The sequence below is a fragment of the Phalaenopsis equestris genome, unplaced genomic scaffold (genome assembly GCF_001263595.1).
Source record: "Phalaenopsis equestris unplaced genomic scaffold, ASM126359v1 Scaffold000600, whole genome shotgun sequence".
In the NCBI taxonomy this organism is placed as follows: Eukaryota; Viridiplantae; Streptophyta; class Magnoliopsida; order Asparagales; family Orchidaceae; genus Phalaenopsis; species Phalaenopsis equestris.
In genome coordinates, this window is record NW_018165040.1 from 2284222 (window position 1) to 2304136 (window position 19915).

A 19915-nucleotide genomic window follows, 5' to 3' on the forward strand; every position below is an offset into this window, starting at 1 on the left:
GGGTCTCATTTCTAAGGTTCTAAGATAGTCGAAGGGAGATTCCTAAGGCTAGATCCTAAACCCTAAGCGGAAGACTAGACCTCACGAAAATTGAGGTCAACAGGGTGGTGATCTGAAAGAGTGGACATGTCGTGGATGTAGCGACTCGAAAAATGGGTGTGTCGTGGAAGGATGAACGTGTAGTGAAGGCAGTGACTCGAAGGATGTGTGTCATGAAGGCAGTTACCCGAAAGGGCGGGCATGCCATGGAAGTAACACCGAAAGAGCGGGCATGCCATAGAAGTAACACCCCAAAGGGCACTTAGGACATGCCAAAAATGGTTAATACCCAGATTTTTCATAATCCCAAGGAGATCTCCCCAAGTCCAAGGAGGGCCTGAAAATTTGGCTCCAGGTTGCACACCTCCCTAGGGCCGCCAGAACAAATTTTGAAACTTGGGCAAGTCGGCATGGTCAGATCAACTCCCTGGCGTAATTACGCCGGGTTCACTGTCACGCTGAAGGCAGTCTTTGCGCAATTGCTGGGAGGTTTAGCGTGGCCACGCCGTAATTACCCCATGGGCTTTGTCTTGTGGCGCAACACGCCTCATTCGGGCGTGACTATGCTGAAGAGAGCCCCCTCAACCCTCATGTGGAGGTGTTAGACGTGGTCACGCTAGACCCTTATGGGTTATTTTTTGCTCCGGGAATGCGTTAAGCGCATTTCGTGACCTAGAAACTCTGAATGATTGGAACGGACACAGGTCTCAGAATGATAGTTCAGCTTGCCCCTAGAACGGGGAAATTGTCACAGATCAATGGTGGTTGCTATCGGGCATGACTAGGGCGGGCAAATCCTAGTCCTGAAACGGGGTGCTCTGGTAATGTCCCAACAGACTCCTCGAGCTACGGAAGGGCACGCTTGAGCGCCGCAAGCTCCCACAGGGGCGTCCGGTATTTGTGACGTCAAAAATCGATGTACACATAGTGACAACTATTTTAGATAATGTTTGAAAATTGGTTGCAATTGTTTTTTTATCCATACAAAAAAAATGTAGAAAATACATCCATTAGACGGGTATTAAATTAGTGTTGAAGGATTACTGTTCAAAATCATTTTTCATGATAGCTTAAAACCAATTTTCTAAATAAATCACAAATAATTGAGCAAATATACATAAGTTCTTCTCTAAGGGGTTGTCTGGTAACATAATTAAATGGGATTTAACTTAAATTTGCCAGACAACAAAAATGGCACTTTTAAATCCGGGATTCCATAAATCTATTTTTTTCTTAGTTTTCTTCTCAGTTTTACCTTAATTCCTGTTTAACAGCAGCATTTAGTAAATACAGATTACAAGATTTACAAGTAGCTAAAGCCGTTAACAAACAACCCCCAAGTATGATATAATTTGTCAAAGGTAAAAGCAGCAGCCCAATGGTATCAAGGTTTGAGTTTTACTGTGATCCTGTTAGCATCCAAGCTAGAGAGAAATGATCTTCTTGCTTGCAAGAACAATGAACTTGCCAACATTTAAAAGATTTAAATAGATCCTTGTATGGATGTGCTCTGTGTAGAGATCCATGGAAACTATGATAAATTTTGGGGAAATTGGGCATTCTTTGTAATAATATGTTTTTTTTTTCTTGTGCATTATTCCAAAACTAACTGGTGACATAGAAAAGTTAGGATTAGTTTTCTTTTTTTGGCCAGTTAAAATATACAATCTGTCTTTGACCAAATTTTTATCTTCATAATTTGTTTATATTTAGGGTGCATGGGTCCTCAGACCAAAACATGGAAGACCAACCTCAATTATTCATTTTGTTGGGGGTGTATTTGTTGGTGCTGCACCTCAGCTTACTTATCGGCTATTTCTAGAGCGACTCTCTGACAAGTAAGCTTCTTCTAGTTAAATTGTATGTTTTTTTCCTCTAGACATTTCTCGAGCTCCGATTCACATAACTTTTATTATTAATATTCGGTATAAATGTATTTTTTTTTCTGGCAATATAGTCCAATCTTTACAAAATCCGGCACACCTGATTGCTCTGTGATAAATTCACGTGCGTATGGCATGCTACCATCATTTAGGGTTTGTTTGTTTGAAGGAATTGTGTGGATATAAATTCATTTTACCTCACAATTTAACTTTTTTTGTTGGTTTTCAATGTAATTTATAAATAATTGGATTTACCTATGAAATGATCACACATACACTTTTTCAATTTCCTTCCCTGTCGTAGTGAAAATGAGAAGAAAGATTTGATGGATCATCATTGCAGAGTACATATCCTCTCATAATAAGAAACAAGCACACAACATCTCATCAACAAACAAGATAAAAAAAAGAAAATCATGCAATTCCTCCCAACCAAGCGAATTGGTGAAAGCTAATTTCAACTCACTTTTCCATTTTATTTCCACTTTTAGTTCGTTTAAACCGCTACATAGCGTTAATAAACATTCTTCAATTAAGTAATTATTTTTGTAGGTTTTGTTGTTATGTCTTCTGTATACAATTTAGGCCGCTTAAAGAATTTTTTTAGCCTATTGATACATTTAACTAAACTAATTGTTTTATTTTTTTTAAGGGTCCTTTCTTCTTCTGGTTTCTTTTTTTTTTCCTAAATTCTTTATGTTTAATATTTAAAACCTCTCCTAAAAACAGAAAAGGGCCTTGTAGCATCCAATATTACTTGATGAAATTATGTTTTCTATATGCGTTTTAGACTAAACTATAGTTTTTTATTTCTTGAATTTATGAAGCCAATTTGTTATTAGCTTTTTCCTATTGATTCCAGAACTTTTTTTTTTTTTTTTGGTGTGCTTCAGGGGAGCTTTGGTGGTGGTGTGCTTCAGGGGAGCTTTTGGTGGTGGCAACACCTTTTTCTAGCGGTTTTGACCACTTCTTTATAGCGGATGAAGTACAGTTCAAATATGATACATGCATTCGATCTTTCAATGGCATAGTGAGTAAGTTTTAGTGAAATTGGTGTATTGCTAACCTTCCGAAATTTGACGCTTAATTCTTTTTTCTCACAGGAAAATGATCTTCCAACGTTTGGTATTGGCCATTCCTTAGGATCTGTAATTCACCTTCTGATTGGTATTGATCAATTATGTTCATTTATTCGCCATATTTTAAATAAAGAATGCCTATTTCAATTATCTATTGTTATTTTCCACATCAGGGTCGAGATATGCAGTGCAAAGAAATGGCAATATTTTGATGGCTTTTAACAATAAGGTAATCGGTTTCTCGTCTTTAAGCCACTTTCTTAGTACATATTGCACATTTGTATGAATCTTTTCCAACTGTCCTCACTCTTGTAATTTTTTTTTTTTAAAATTTTTAGGAGTATTAAAAGTGCCTTTGGGAGCTCCTTTCTTCATCACTAAATTTTAGAAAAGAAAAAATATTTGTTATTTTCATGGATGTGCCCATCAAGGATGAATAAGATGAATGCACAAAGTAATGAAAATTGATATCATGCCACAGAAGTGGACAACAAGATTTACATAACTCAGCTAATATGATGGCTTATGTCCCTAAGAGATGAGAGGTTTTCTAGTCCGTCACAGATAAGGCACACATGCATACAAAATAAATTATATACTTTGGGCTCCAAAAATTCATGTTGGCCTTCCTCGAAGATGAATGATGAGAGAATGAGTTGTACTTTTAGGCTTCGTGTCAAATTTTCAAAAGAGAGATGAGAAGATAATTAAGCACAACTTTGATATTTTTCCCTCATTTTGCGAGGACTTTAAAATTTGAAGTTTGAGGTTTCCCATAGATGTAAGCCTTATGGTTTTTTAACCTTCCCAATAATGGGAGATCACTTTTATTAAGGAGAGTTATTTGGGAGTTTATCATTCAACATATAATAGCAACCAATTTAGTATTTAAAATTGTAAAAAATTGTCATTGTGAAGCTTACGGCTGATAATAGAAGAAATGATAATGAACTCGATCAAGACTTCATAATTTTGTTATCATGGGCTGTCATGATCCCTAATTTACTTAGTAAGATAGGTGACCCAACTTGATATAATGATCTTTGTTGGCGGTCGTAGGTTATTTCGTCTTAAGGGAATCTTGCATACTTAGGATGGATTTTGACAAATCTAAGTTGACATCAACTTATAGAGGACTTTATGCTATATCAAGCATATAATACAACGTGCAGTGATGCATATGCTAATCACTCAAGTATATGTATCGATAAAATAGTATTCAAATTCTGAGTTTGAGTTATAGATCTCACAAGATAATTGTTATTTTTCAAAAGTAATTTAATTAATTATCTACTAATTTTAAATGTAGTGAAAAAGGATTTTGATTTTGAGTTTTGGAAAGAGTCTAAAAATTTGGTTTTGAGTGAAAAGTTAAGTTAAAGTGAATGTGTTTTCTACTTGTTTGAAATCTTCCTTGAATTGATTTAATCAAAATCTAAGTTCCTCAAAATGTTTCTTCCACTATTGTTGACAATCAGAGCCTAATATTTCTTATTCTCTTCCGAGATATAACGAACATTGAATTATCATATTATGTTTAAGTTTTCTTAACCGTACAAACTCTTAGGAATTCACATTCTCTAATAAGATTTCAAAATTTTAATGACAATATTCATATTCCACTAAACACATGTGCTTTAACTTAGTTATGATTCTAGTTTTCTTTTGATAGTTCTAGATTACAACAGAGTTCAACAATTCAAATGACCAATTTGAATCTAACTTATGTATGGAAGGTTAAAACATAAACATAATATTCACATGCTCAAGTATCTAACATGTATTCACCTAGATTTGAAAAACCAAATCTAAAGAAGTAAGATATCAAAGTACTATGCATGATTGAATACATAAGCATGGATTTCATTTGAAATTAAACCAAGCACTACAAGGAAAATGAAATAGAAAAACTTGGGGGTGAATTATTGCTCTCAGGTATTTGATCTCCTTGCTTGATTTTCTCCTTCGCTTGTTTCACACTCCCAATCACTCTTATCACTATGAAATTAAAAGCCTACGCTGTAGAAAATACAACTTTAAAAATTCTCCCCATTCTCTGAAAACATCATTTTTTATACAAAATTTGGCCAAATCATCGTCAAACCTCCCAAAATGACCTATGTCGGTGGGGTGCACCAAGGCACCGTTTGGTAGTGTCGTGGCTCTACTATCGGGGGCGAAAGCATTGGAATTGAGCGCCACCTTTCGTGAAGTCTGAACTTGGAATTATGACTTCGGATGTTGTGGGCGTCAGAGCACTGTTGTATGGGCCCTGGAATGCAGGCTTCTGGCGTCGCAGTGTTTTGCTCTCGGGTTTTTGACTTCAAAGGAGCCTCCTCGTGTGATGAGGCATCACATATATTGCGTTGCAACACTATAATGATCGCTCTTGGGCACTACATTTCGAGTGCTGGGGCGCTAGGCTTTAAGTTGAAAATGTCCTCCATATTTATGTTTTACCTGTATACTGCACATATAGACACAAATGTACCACGAAAAAAAAATATAAAAATGACAATGAAAGAGTAACACCTCATAAAACACAACTTTACATATTTATCAGTATACCCTATGATTTAGATTTATTTTTAAAATTATCTAATTTGATTTGAAGGAGGTTAATTTTAAATAAAATTGCTTTAAAAAATTATATATTTTTAATAAATTTAAATTTTTTTCTTAAAATTATCCAATTTGATTCTTGTTCATATCTCCAAAAAATATTGAAATAAACAAATCTGGACACTAAGTACATAAAAATTGCAAATTTTGATGTTTGAATTTATTTCATGGGTTATAAATGTTGGGAAATAGGCGAAACCTAATTCAATCACCAGGAGAAAACATGAAAAAAATAGAAAAAAAAGAGATCAACACTCAAAAAGACATACATCTTTGTGTACAAATTCACACAATTAATGGTTGCTCTGTTTTTATCGCTGCAGTGATGTGTGGCTAGGTGGCCGAACCAGTTGGTTCAACAAGGATTAGGCCGGCCCTAGGGTTGGGTTAAGGTTGTCGCCCAAGGGAAGGGGCCTCCATCTCTTATTTGTCTACTAAGATATGTGTAGGTTTTCTGTGTTTTCTGTCAGGACAACTATCGGCGTCCCTAGTTTTCCCTCTTAGGGTTGTATCTGAGGACGAGTAGTGCTCCGACTTTATCTCGATATGAGGTGATGATTATCTTCGACTTCTCCACATCCTTCATAACCTTGCCTCCACTGTTTATGCGTTGTAGTCGTCACCGCTGCGGCCATCCACCTCACAAAGGATAACAATCTTGTTCTCTCCAGCAACCCCTAAACCCTCCTGCCATCCCATTCGCAAACCCCTTATATTAACTCAACCAGGAGCCTCCTCTCACCCTTTCCTTCCTATTTCTGCTGCCTCCCGACCCTCCGAAGTTCAACCCTTTCATCCTTGCTCTAGAGAGCCGTTTGTGTTGTGTGTTGTTTTATTCTTGTTTTAAGAGTCTTCATTCTGGTCCCCTTTGAAATTCAACAATAACATCGTGTTTTTGTGTTAACTTCAGTATCATTTGGTATCAAAGCTAACATAACTCTAGTCCTATCCTAATACCCATACATACCCAAGCCACCTCCACCAAAGTTTTTCTTTCCTGCCATCAAATACCCCTTCCATTCTCACAAATCCCAACTCATAACCATGCCACCGAGATGTAGGCCCGAGCTTACCTGGGAAGAGATACAACGAGAGTTTCGTCGGCAAAGACTTGCGGAGATTGTTGATGGAACTCAGGGGGAGATTTCCCTTGATCGTGATATAGAGTGTCAAAGGGGAGAAATGGACGAGGTTCTGAGTCCCGTCCATTGGGATGACTTTTGTGATGAGGAAGACAGAACTCGACGCTGTAAGTTTCATTATCAAAGGAGGCTAAGAGACGAGGCGACATATGGAGGACTCATATTTCAGAATAAAAGTGGATTTACCAGAGTTTGGAGGTATGGATCTATAGAAAATTTCATCAAATGACTACAATTAGTTGAGTGAATTTTCAATAACAAAGAGGTGTCAGGAGACAAAAGGGTAAAGCCTGCAGTCATCACATTGAGAAATATGGAGGACATATGGATTTCATTATCATAGGAGGCTTAGAGAGGAGGTGGCATATGGAGGACTCAGAGATTTCTGAATAAAAGTGGATTTACCAGAGTTTGGAGGTATGGATCTATAGACAATTTCATCAAATGACTACAATTAGTTGAGGGAATCTTCAATTACAAAGAGGTGTTAGGAGACAAAAGGGTGAAGCATGCAACCACCAAATTAAGAAAGTGAAGGCAATGACAAGATTATTAAGTGGGAGAAGATAAGGAAAGAGATGCCAAGAAAATACCTACCCCCTCATTACTGCCATAATATGTTTCTGAGACTCCACCACGTACAACAGAGAGATCTATTAGCAGAGGAGTTCACGATGTAGTTTGACCAGTTATAGATGAAGTGTGCGTTGGTTGAGCCAGAAGAACATACCATAGGTTGTTATTTGGAGGGCTTGAAGCCCACTATCGACAACTTGGTGCAATTGCATCTCTATTGGTCAATGAGAGCTGTTCAGACCTTAGCCCTGAAGGCGGAGAGACAACATAAACAGAGCAAACAACTACCATCATTCAGACAACCTCTCTCAGTTGGAGATATCAGCAAGAGCATGCCTCAAGGAATTAAGAAAACTAATTTGGATAGGGACATAGCCACGCCGAGTGAGAAAAACCCTGAGAATAGTAGCACGTCTACTACAATACCTATCCGAATATGCTTCAAATGCCATGGATTTGGGCACATCGCTTCCAACTGCTCGACGAATTGAGGAGTCTTATATCAGCAAAGTGCAATGGAGGAGGTTAGCAACGAGGAGGCAGTTGAAGAACAGTGTGAGGTGTATTATCTTCCACCGGATGAGGGCAAGATGTTTGTGGTTCGTTGTGTCTTACAAACTGAGGATGTGAGGGATCTATAGTGGTTTCGCCACAATGTATTCTACACCCATTGCACTGTGAACATAAATGTATGTAGTCTCATCATATAGAGGGAGCATAAAAAACGCGCCTTCTACACAGAATGTGGAGAAATTGGGTCTCATGATTCAGAGACATTTCTAGTCATATTCTCTGATGTGGCTGAAGAAGGAAAACATGATCAACAATAACCGGAGGTGCTTAGTGAAGTTTTCAATAAGAAGCCAGTTGCAAGATTAGGCATGGCACGACGGATTCAAAAAGACCTACTCCTTCACCAGAGATGGTAAGCGCATTGTATGTAAGTATGCTGGCATGCATGCATATCCACGCTTTCATCTGCTGTCATATCCTTAAGCCTCCTGTCACCCTTTCCTTCATTTTTCTGCTGTTGCCCAAACCTCCTGCACCCCCACCTGCTGCCGCCAGCCCCTTCCAGCAACCTTACCTGCTGCCGCCAACCCTTCCAGCACCCAATATGCTGCTGACCAACTCTTCCACATCCCCACCTTCTGCTGCCAATCCCTCTCGCACCCCCAACTACTGTCACTAGCCCCTTCTGCACCCCCACGTTGTTTTATTCCTGTTTTAAGAGTTTTTGTTGTGACCCCCTTTGAAATTCAGCAATAACATTTGTGTTTCCGTGTTTTGGATTAACTCTGGCATCATGCAAATTTTATTATAGTTGTTTTTGTTGTAATTGAAACATAAAGAAGACACCTTCCATTTTATTAAGAAAAAAAAGGTAGCCAATAATACAATAAATTATCAAAAATGTATTTAATAAAATAAGCCGCAAATATTGTATGTATTTAGGGCTCCGCCGCTGGACCACACAAAAAGTGGCTCTCCAACCCCAACATCTACCTTACCTCAAAGGTTGACCTGCGGCCAAGTCTTCGTGCCCTTCACTTTTTTATATTGAGTAAATCGCAGGCTCCCTAAGCTAACAATTAAAACAAAGAAGACTAAATGTTGCTATGATAATTTTATTGCTATGATAAATATTAATTGGTATTTAATATTGCTTGCTGGGAATATTTTTGGGGTGGCTGTGGAGATCATTATTGAATAATTTGGAACTTTGAATCTACTTTTTCTGCATGCCGAACATCATGTCGATTCACATTTTCAAACTCTTTTTGCAATTGTGAGAATGACGATTAATCTTTTGGGCCATTTACATACATACCACCCAATTCCTATGTATTTACATATCTGACCCCTATGCTTTACTTTTTACATTTATTCCACCCAAATCTTTCATAACAAATAAAAAAATACCACTATTTTAACTTTAAAAAATTTTAATACCCCTTTTCCTGCATAAAAAAGGTGGAATATATGTAAAATTTACGTGTCTGAAATGTAAATACATAGGAATTGAGTGGTATGTACTTAAATCTTCCTAATTTTTTCTCTGAAGTCGTCTTGTCTGTTCTATGTCTGCTCATAATAGGATAAAGAGTGGAAGTTGGCGACTTGTTTTTTCTCTCATTGATTGCATTTGTAATATAATGTAATAAATGTTTATCAGGAGATATCCAGTTTTTATAGCTTCTGTTGGCGTTATCTACATAATACATTGATTATTGGTTTGGATATTCATGTTAGCGCTTGGTAGAATGTATTTTACGGGAACAAAATGATGCCAGATTTGTGGTTGACCTATGCTCATAGTTCTTACTTTTCTAAAATATGGTGAAAGTTGGGTGATTAAAAAAAAAAAAAAGCCATTTTGGATACTTTTAGCCATTTTGGATACTTTTATTCTTTTATTTGTACTGCAGGAGGCAAGCTTAGCTGTACCATTGTTTTCTCCGGTTATTGCACCAATGGCTCAGAGTTTTGGTCCACTGTTAAACCAGCTCACATCATCTTCAAATATTATTCAAGGGGTGAGGATAAGCCATCTTTATTTCCTTGCTTTTAGCATGTTAAATTTTAAGGGCATTTACATACATGTCACACAAATCGTATGTACTTACATATCTAACCTTTAAAGATTCATATTTACATGCATACCACTCAAATCTTTAACATCACATTAAAAGCACCACCATCAATATCTTTTTAAAAGTGAAATATACATTTTCATGCATAGATTTATGAAAACAAGGTGTTTAGAGTTTTGTTGCGTCTTTTTGAGCTTTTGAAGCAACAACAACAACAACAGGCTTTTATCCCACTAAGTGAGGTCGGCTACTCAAATCCTTTTTCTCCATTGCGTCCTATTGAGTTTCATATTTTCATTTTATTTTAAGAAATTAAGATCATTTTTTATACAATACGCCCAAGTCTTTCTAGGTGTACTCCTGCCTTTCTTAACTAACCGAATCTAAAACATCTATTCTCCTAACCGAATCATGAGACGACCGACATTTAATGTGACCAAACCATCTAAAGACGACTCTCTAATTTTTTCTACAACTGGAGCTACACTAACCCTATCACAAATATATTCATTTCACATTTTGTCTCTAAGTGTATAGCCACAGCCACTCATCCACCTCATCCACCTAAGCATTCTCATCTCAGCAACATAACTTAATTTTATGGTTCTCTTTTAAAAGCCAACATTCTGCATCATAGAGCATTGCAGGTCTCACCACCATCTTATAAAATTTTCCTTTGAGTCAAAGCAGTATTTTTCTGTCACACAATATACAATAAACCCAAAGCATTCCTCCACTTCAACCTACCAACTTGAATTCTACTAATAACATCCCCATCTATGTCACCTTCACTTCGAACAATAGACCTGAGATATCCAAAGCATTCACCCATAGTTACAACTCTGTCACTAGAGCTACTACTACTAATACATTCTATGTATTCAATTTTAGTTCTACTCAAATGAAGACCTTTAGACTCCAAAGTAGACCTCGATAATTCAAGTTTTTCCTGGGCTCTTTCTCGTTTTATCCACAAGAAGGATATCATCAGCGAAAAGCATACACCAAGGTACATCCTCTTATAAATGTCCAATAAGAGCATCCATATTTAAAACAAAAAAGATATGGGCTTTAATGCCGATCCCTGATATAATCCAACTAAAATAGGAAAATATTTGGTCAATCCTCTTTCTGTTTGAACACAAGTAACAACTATAATATATATATCTTGAATGACTTGAATTTAAGTCATGACAACACATTTCTTCTCTAGAACTCTCCAAAGGATATCTCTTGGAACCTTATCGTAAGCTTTTTGTAAATCAACAAAAATCATATGTAAATTTGTTTATTCTCTCTGTACTTTTCCATCAAATCTCTAAATAAATGTATAGCTTCCATAGTATACTTGCCCGACATAAATTCAAACTGATTATAAGAAATATTTGTAATACGTCTTAACCTATATTCAATTACCCTCTCCCACAATTTTAAAGTATGACACATCAACTTATCTCTATAATTTGTACAATCTTGTGTATCCCCTTTTTTCTTAAAAATGGGAACTAAAATACTCTTCCCCCACTCCTCAAACATCTTTTTAGTTTTTAAAATAATATTAAAGAGTTTAGTGAGCCAAGAAATTTACAAATCTCATAAATATTTCCACATTTCAATTGGGATATCATCAGGTCCTACGGACTTTTCACAATTTATTTTCTTTAAAGCCTTTCCAACTTCTTTTTTACTAATGTGACAGTAAAAATAAAAAAATATTATTATTATTATTATTAATGATATTAAGATCACTAAGGTCGATAATGTTTTTAGAAATTTCATTGAAAAGTTTAACAAAATAGCTCACCCACCTATGTTGAATATTTTTTTATAAGACAATCATTTTTTGATTTTCATCTTTAATACACTTTACTTGAGCTAAATCTTTACTTTTCTTTTTTCTTTGTTTGGTTAGTTTGTATATATATTTTTCACCCTCCTTAGTATCTAATCTATCATAATAATCACTAAAAACAGAATTTTTAGCTTCAAGACTCTCTATGGGTCATTTTATATTTTTCTCAGTTTTCTAAGCTTTTACATTTAAATCAATTTTTATAACATAACTTCATATATTTTATCTTTTATATATTTTATCTTTAACTTCATATATTTTATCTTTTCTTGCACATTATTATTCCACCACAAACTATTTTTATTTATAGAATTTATTTTTTTTATTTTTCAAGTATATATTTTGCTACTTGTCTAATAGTTTTTGTAACTTCATCTCATATAGAATTTGCTTCTTCATGAACTTCCCTATTATTAAAATCTTGAAGTTTACTTATAAAAATACTTTTATTAATGTCTTTTAGGTGCCCTCATCTAATTCTATGACAATGATTCCTCATATTCTTTAGTTTGCAACTTTTTATCTTAAAATCCAGAACTAATAATCAATGTTGATTGCATAAATTCTCACTTGGAATGACCTTAATATCTTTACATTCTCGACGACCACTTCTTCTCATAAGAAAATTATCAATTTGTGTTTAATTAGATCCATTCTTATAAGTAATAATATGCTTGTCTCTTTTCTTGAATAAAGTCTTAACAATAATAAATCATATGCTATAGCAAAATACGATGTTGAAGATTTTGTTGTAATGAAAATAATCAGATGGTAGTTTTTGTAAATATATGACATTTGAGTATTACATAAGAAATCAATCCTGTTTTTGCATTTGTTAAATATCTGACGAATGCTTTATTTCAGGCAGAAATAGCCATGAAGCAGTTAGAATCCCTTAGTCCACCAATTATGAGGCAAGTTCTTCCATTGTTGGAGCAACTTCCACCTCTGTACATGGATCTAGTTAACGGAAGAGAAGAATTTATCCCTAAACCAGAGGAAACTAGAAAACTGGTATGGCAATACAGTAAATACTGTGCAGGAGATTGATATCTATGTGGTTGATTAACTAGTTTCTAGTTCATTTTTATCATGCTTAGTAATTTTATAATGGCATGAATGCATTAATGCATATATTTTTCTAATTTTATTAAAGAGAAAGTGTTAAAATAGTCATCTAACTCTTTACAAGGAGCCATTTTAGGCTCTTTAAAAAAAACCAATTTACTCCCTAAACTCTTCTAAAAGGGCTAAAATAATCCTTCACACTACTGTTTCAGCCCATATTAAAAGAGTATGAGGACTAATTTGGCACTTTCATAGACTCTAGGACTAAAATGACCCCATGTAAATAGTCAGGGGACTATTTTGGCACTTCACTCTTTTGTTAAGAAGCATTTAGATACATACCATTCAATTCCTATGTATTTACATGTCTAACTCCTAATTACACTTTGTTTTTTTACAGTTATAGCACCCGAACTTTTGATGTCACATGAAAAATATCATTATTTTAATCTTCAGAAATTGAAATGCACTTTTTCATGCATAGGTAAGGTGGTGTGTATCTAAAAATTGAAGTTTAGGTGTTAGGTATGTAAATACATAGAAATTGAGTGGTATGTATGTACTTCCTTTCATTAAACTTACATGCAGAGTAACTTCATTTTATCAATAAATGCACATCTATTTTTTCTAATGCTGTTTGCTATATCAAAGAAACCGTGCTTAGGTTTTGTTAAGCTTTTTTTGACTTTGCACAATGCTAGATCTAAAATTAGTATTATCGAATGGGAACAGTATGGTATTTTTGTTGAACAATAGGGTTGTGCGTAAACCTAATAAAACAGTCCATTTTGATGGTTTATGCCTATTCTAAAAATTAAGCTTTTGTGTCATTTTTGACGTCTTAGGTTCTAAGATTTTTAAATATAGTTGTATGAGGTGCATAAAATACAATAATTTATTACTTGCTATGAACACTAAAATATAAAAAAATTAAATGCAAATAGCAATTTAATAGTTTAATACAAAGAAATATTGAGTCTTTAAAACCATGAATAGTTAAATTGAATAAAATTAATAATATTGTTCATGGCCAAGAATATTTGATAAAATATTTGACTTCCACACGTAAAAGGGAAATCACTTCCAATTACAATATTGTTCATTGCCAAGAATAGATGAGTTTTGCAGAAGCCAAAGACATCTTATTTATTAAAAAATTGGGAAATTACATACATACCACACAATCCTATGTATACCTGACACCTAAAATTTGATATTTATATTTATAATACTTTAGTGTTATAAACTTATGTGTGAAAAAATGTATTTTACGTTTATAAAGTTAGTAAGAGTGGAGTGATATTTTTGATTTGATGTTAAAAAATTGAGTGTTATGTATTGAATTTCGGAACTATTGATTACTATTTAGTTGCAATAATCATTGAAATCCAATAATAAGGGATGACGACACGAGTTATTGAACTAGGCGCATATATTACATGAGGTTAGCTGTAAATATCACAACTAAGCGTATTAATGCGCAAATGTGGCAAGGTTTACCCTCAAAGAAGCTTGTTGAAACTGCTGGTTGTTGAAATCCTGCAATAGAAGTTGCTAAATCTTGTCGGAAGAGGATAAGCTTAGACTTAGCAGATTTTTTTCACTGCCAGTGAAACCTATTGAATATTTGTAGCAGAAGAGCTTCACATTAATCTACCCGACTTAAGAAAAACTGGGCATTTACATGCATACCGCACAATTCTCATGTATTTATATACATATCTAAGTATCTAACACCTAAACATTCATATTTACATTCATATCGCTCAAATCTATATCATCACGCCCAAAATACCACCATCACAATTTAAAAGTGAAATACACTTTTTCATGCATAGGCTTTTGACACAAAGATTTCCTAAGTGTAAATATCAAACTTTTGGTGTTAGATATGCAAATAAATAAGAATCGTGTGATATGTTAAGTAAATTTCCCTACAAAATGGGATATTTACTTGCATACTATTTTCTATGAATTTACATATCTATTGCCTAAACTTCATTTTTTACACGGGACTTTACCCATACATGAAAAGGTGTATTTCAGTTCTTAAAAGTTGAAATGGTGGTATTTTTTATGTGATATGAAAGATTTGGCTGGTATAAATGTCAAAAGCAAAGTTTAGGTTGATACCAGAGTTACGCAAATTGCAACGGAATGATAATATTATTGTAAAAATTCAATGGGGTGTTTCTAACATAAACACTCAAAAATAGAAAACGACGACACAAACACAAAGACCCCCTAGGGTGCGGTTTGAAGGTGGTGGACTGCGTGTCGAGATAGTGGAGACGGAGAGCTGCTGAGGGTTGTTAAGGGCGGCAGCAAGCGGTGAGTGGATTGGTAGGGGCGGCAGCATGCAACTAGGCTGTTGGAGGGTGTGGGAGCAAGCGGTAAAGTGGATTGGCAGGGGTGGCAGCAAGCAGCAGGCTGTTGGAGGGTGCGGCAGCTTGTAGGGAAGCGGGAGAGGTAGGAATACTAGAGATAATCTCCACTTTGGAGCAGGAAACAGTCGGAGCACCACATGTTCTCAGATACAACCCTAAAAGAGAGAAAGACGCCGACGGCATAGGAAAAACTGACCCAAAATACAGCAAATAGCATATATGTAGACCTTGTGTAAAGAGGAGTGGGCCCCACTCCAAATAGGAGGGAACCATGCACAAGGAAGAACCGCTCCCTACCTGGACCGAGCTGGCTTAGGTGCGCCATTTGCCGCACCCACGCAGGCAGATGTGCTCCTGCATCATAGGTGTTAGATAGGTAAATACATGAGAATTGGTTTCAACAAAGACTGACTAATTATTTATTGGATGTTTGTTAGGCAGATTGGATTTGTTTCTAAAGTATTGTATTTATCGTAAGAAAAATTTATGTATCATCACTGGTAAGTTTGTCTCTCTATAGCAGAAGATACTGATGATATCCATCATCAATTATGGATATGATTTCATCTCTAAATGCAGTTTCAAAAACAAAATTGAAGTAACTTTTTGGAAATTCTTCAGATTATGCATTGCATGTGCAGTTAGGGAAAAAAAAGAATATAATGCATTTTTTTATGGCTTGTTATAAAAATAAGTTTGATGCATTAAAAATTGAATTAATACTAAATATATTTACATATTTTTTTAGTTATATGAATTTTTATAAAATTTAGATCATTTATTATTATATCATCCAATTTGGAGTCTATATATCTCCTATTTGCATTTACATTATACTTTTAATGATCATAATAAGCAGCAAAATTTTTTTGTGTGAATATTTTGGTGTAGAACATGAATATGACTAATGAAGAATGTAATAGGATATAATGTGAAACTATTTGTGTGTTTTCTGATGAGTAAGCTTTAATAAATTTCAAGAAGAAGGGAAGGAAATTTAATATTTAGCAAGTTTTATAATCTTTTTCCTATAATTGGCAAAACACAAATTTGGCGGGTTTGTTATTGGTTTGGCAATGTATTTAGGGGCATTTACATGCATACCACATAATTCTTTTATTTACATATGTAACACCCAAACTTTAATATTTACATGCATAACACTAAAATCTTGAATATCACATAAAAAAAATATCACTATCATCCACTTTTTAGAAGTGAAATATTTCTTTTCATGCATGAGTTTATCATACCAAAGTATCATAAATATAAGTATGGAAGTTTAAGTATTAGATACGTAAATGCATAAGAATTGTGTGGTATTCATGTAAATTCTCAATATTATAATTATATACGCCTACATTGTGTCCTACAAAGAACCATCTTACATAAACTTGACCATGGATCGACTTTGTGTCAAGGTCGCTGTTTGGGTTGATATTTGTGAGCTGTTCATTTTGAATGTTATGAAATTTCACCGTCTATTTCAGCTGTCATGCTTTTTTTGCATCTTAAAATGGGGCTCCGTGTATATTTGACAGATTAGAATTGTTAAATTTCATAATTGTTATCATAGTAAAATCTACAATCGTGGCAACAAAATGTTGTTTTCATCTGTTTGAAGTTTTCTTAATGTGCTATGTGCGCACTTTCATTTTTTTTTTTGGAAGAATGCGAGCTTAAATTGTGAAGATAGAGTATGATGTTCGGGTTATGTTCAGGGTGGATAATTTCCCCTCCAGAATTTATTTTTTTTCTACATAAATAGTAAAATTTAATATATATTTTTTTATGTAGTTTAGGAATATTTGATTGAAGTGAAATTTTGTGTTTGAGAGTTTAATTGAAGTGGAATCTTGAGGCTGAAAATCTGATTGCTGAAGTGGAATTTTGAGAAGTTTGATTGAAATAGAATCCTGAGCCTGAAAGTTTGGTTGAAGTAGAATTTTAAAGTCGAGAGTATGATTGAAGTAGAACCCCAGACTAAGGGAGAAGATATGCTAGAAGGATTTATAAATGGAAGTGCAAATATAACCATGAAATAAACATAGACTCTATAAAGAAGTTAAATGGATAGACTAAACTAAAAATAATTAGACATTTGGTGATTTTCACTTCCTAAAAAATAATGTTGGCTCTGCTGCCTGTAGCTCAAACCTACAATCATTGTTGGAACATTGATTCTTTTGTTGCGATTATATTCTTTCTATTGTCTTTATTTTTGATAATTTGAATTGGATTTTGCGTAATTGTTCGCATAATTTTGCATTTTTTTAATTTCTCCCCGCAGATAAAATCTTATTATGGAATATCAAGAAATCTGCTGATACAGTTTAAGGATGATACGATTGATGAAACTCCAATTCTGTCCAACTTATTAAGCAGCGAATCTGCCATAAGTTCTCAGCTGGACCTCTCAATTCGATCATTGCCTGGAGACCATGTTCTTCCGCTGCAGCAGGTAATTTTCATTTTCTATGATTAATTTTTAAATGGAGCCAATTATTAATGTTCTTACATATCTAGACAAAACTATTAAAATAGTCCCGTGATTATTTTCAAGGAGACTTTTAAGTTCCAAAATGTGCTGAATTAGTCCCCAAACTTTTTTGACTATGTGAAAAAAGTCTGACGACTAATTTGGCACTTTTATATATTTTGGGACTTGAGAACTGTTTTAGGAAAAACTTGAAATTTGGTGGTCTACATTAGAATCTGAAGGCCTTCGTTTAAGTAGATCTAAAACTAAATACATAAATATAATTTTAATAGTAGTAGCTCTAGTGATAAAGTTGTAATTATGGGTGATCAAATTATTAAAAGGTATGAACATTTTAGATATCTCGGTTCTATTCTTTACAGTGATGGTGATGTAGATGAGAATGTTATTAGTAGAATTTAGGTTGGTTGGTTGAAGTGGAGGAATGCATCAGACCTTTTGTGTGATAGACTTTTGTGTGATAGAAAATGTGTGATAGAAAAATTACTGCTCCGACTTTTAATTTAAAAAAAGTGTACCCCTTTTCGTGCATAGATAAGGTGGTATGCATGTAAAAAATTGGAGTTTAGGTGTTAGGTATTTAAATACATAGGAATTGACTGGTATGTATGTAAATCTTCCAATTGTTTGCCGTTATTAGATTTATTTTAAAATGAGCATAATGTATGATAATTTAATCAAAATTTTTATTTTTCTCGTCCTAAAAAAAATTTAATGAGTAAAATAAAAATTTAAATGATACTTGAGATTTCTTGACGCAATTTATTTTAGTATTTATGAAGAGTCTTTTTGTCTGTTTTTTTTACATTCAATTTGTAAAAAAATTTGAAAATTGTTCACAATGATTGAACTAAAATTTCTCTTCAAATTTCAATAAAAAAAAGGGATAATTACATACAAACCACCCCCGAAACATTGATTTTTTCTTTTTTTTTTTTTAACTATCGAATCGGTGTATTTATGTTTGCCACGATTAAACTATTGAGAATTTAATAAAAATGAAAAATATGGGTTGGGCTTTATCATGAATTTTGATATGTGAGTGAGAATTTGAACAATGGATGAAAGAGGGTGGTTGATTTGTAAATAGCAAGTTTCAGGTGGTCTGTATGTAATTTGACCCAATAAAAAAATATATCCATTAATATTTTCAGATAAATTTAATTTCTTATTAGCTATAGCAAAATCAAATACCGAATATATAATTATAAAATAATTTTTTTTTCTGTTTTATTTTTGAGATTTACATTCTTAATGCCACTTGATTCTTATAAATTTACACACCTAACGCCTGAAACTTAATATTTATGTTTATAACACTTGATATTCATGATAAAGTTATATATGCAGTAAAAAAGACTTTTTTATGCAAAATTAAAGATTTCAGGGGCGTGCATGTAAATATGAAAGTTTAGGTATTAGATATATAATTTCATAAAAATTATGTGGTTTTTCTGTAAAAGCCTCTTTCTTTTTTTTTTTTTTTTTTTTTTTTTTTTTTTTGTGTTGAGGCTTTTGCTATATTTTTAGGCGTTTCCTGATGTTCCACCTGCAATGGCTGATGTTGTGAACCGTGGAGGAGAGCTGCTGGCAAATCTAACGGCTGGGACGCCATGGGAATCAGTGGCAAAAGATGTTGGTATCAACATGGGTGGTCCAGATTCAACGATCATTCGAGCACGAAATTCAAAGCAAGTTGATGTTCTAGTAGATGTTATTTCATCATGGATCACCTCCCATTCAAATCCAAAAGTACTTTAGAAGAAATAAGAAGAAATTTTAGCCTGGATATTCCTGGTCCTACTAATTTGAAAGATTTACATTCATTCCCCTCAATTCCTATGTATTTACATATCTACCCTTCTGAACTTTAAGATGTATGTATATGCTATTTTGCTTATGTATGAAAACATGTATTTTTATTTTGCACAAGTTAAAATGACGGTAATTTCCATGTGATATAAAAGACTTGGATGGTATGTATGTAAATGGCCCTTATAGATTTTATAGTTATTAAATTTATTTTAAGATGAGTATAAGATAAATTTTAATTATTTATATATATATTATACTAATTTTAAAATAAATTGAATAATGTTATAAAAAAATTTATTTTTATTAAAATCTAGATTTTCTAAAATATGAAAGAGCAACAAAGGCAACTAGCATATTC

The 19915-nt window shown here is 33.9% G+C and overlaps 1 pseudogene; it reads left to right on the plus strand.

Annotated features, from left to right (window-relative positions):
- The window catches only part of LOC110029704, a 30858-nt pseudogene extending 11192 nt beyond the window's left edge, over window positions 1-19666 (plus strand).
- The last annotated feature ends 249 nt before the right edge of the window (window positions 19667-19915 follow it).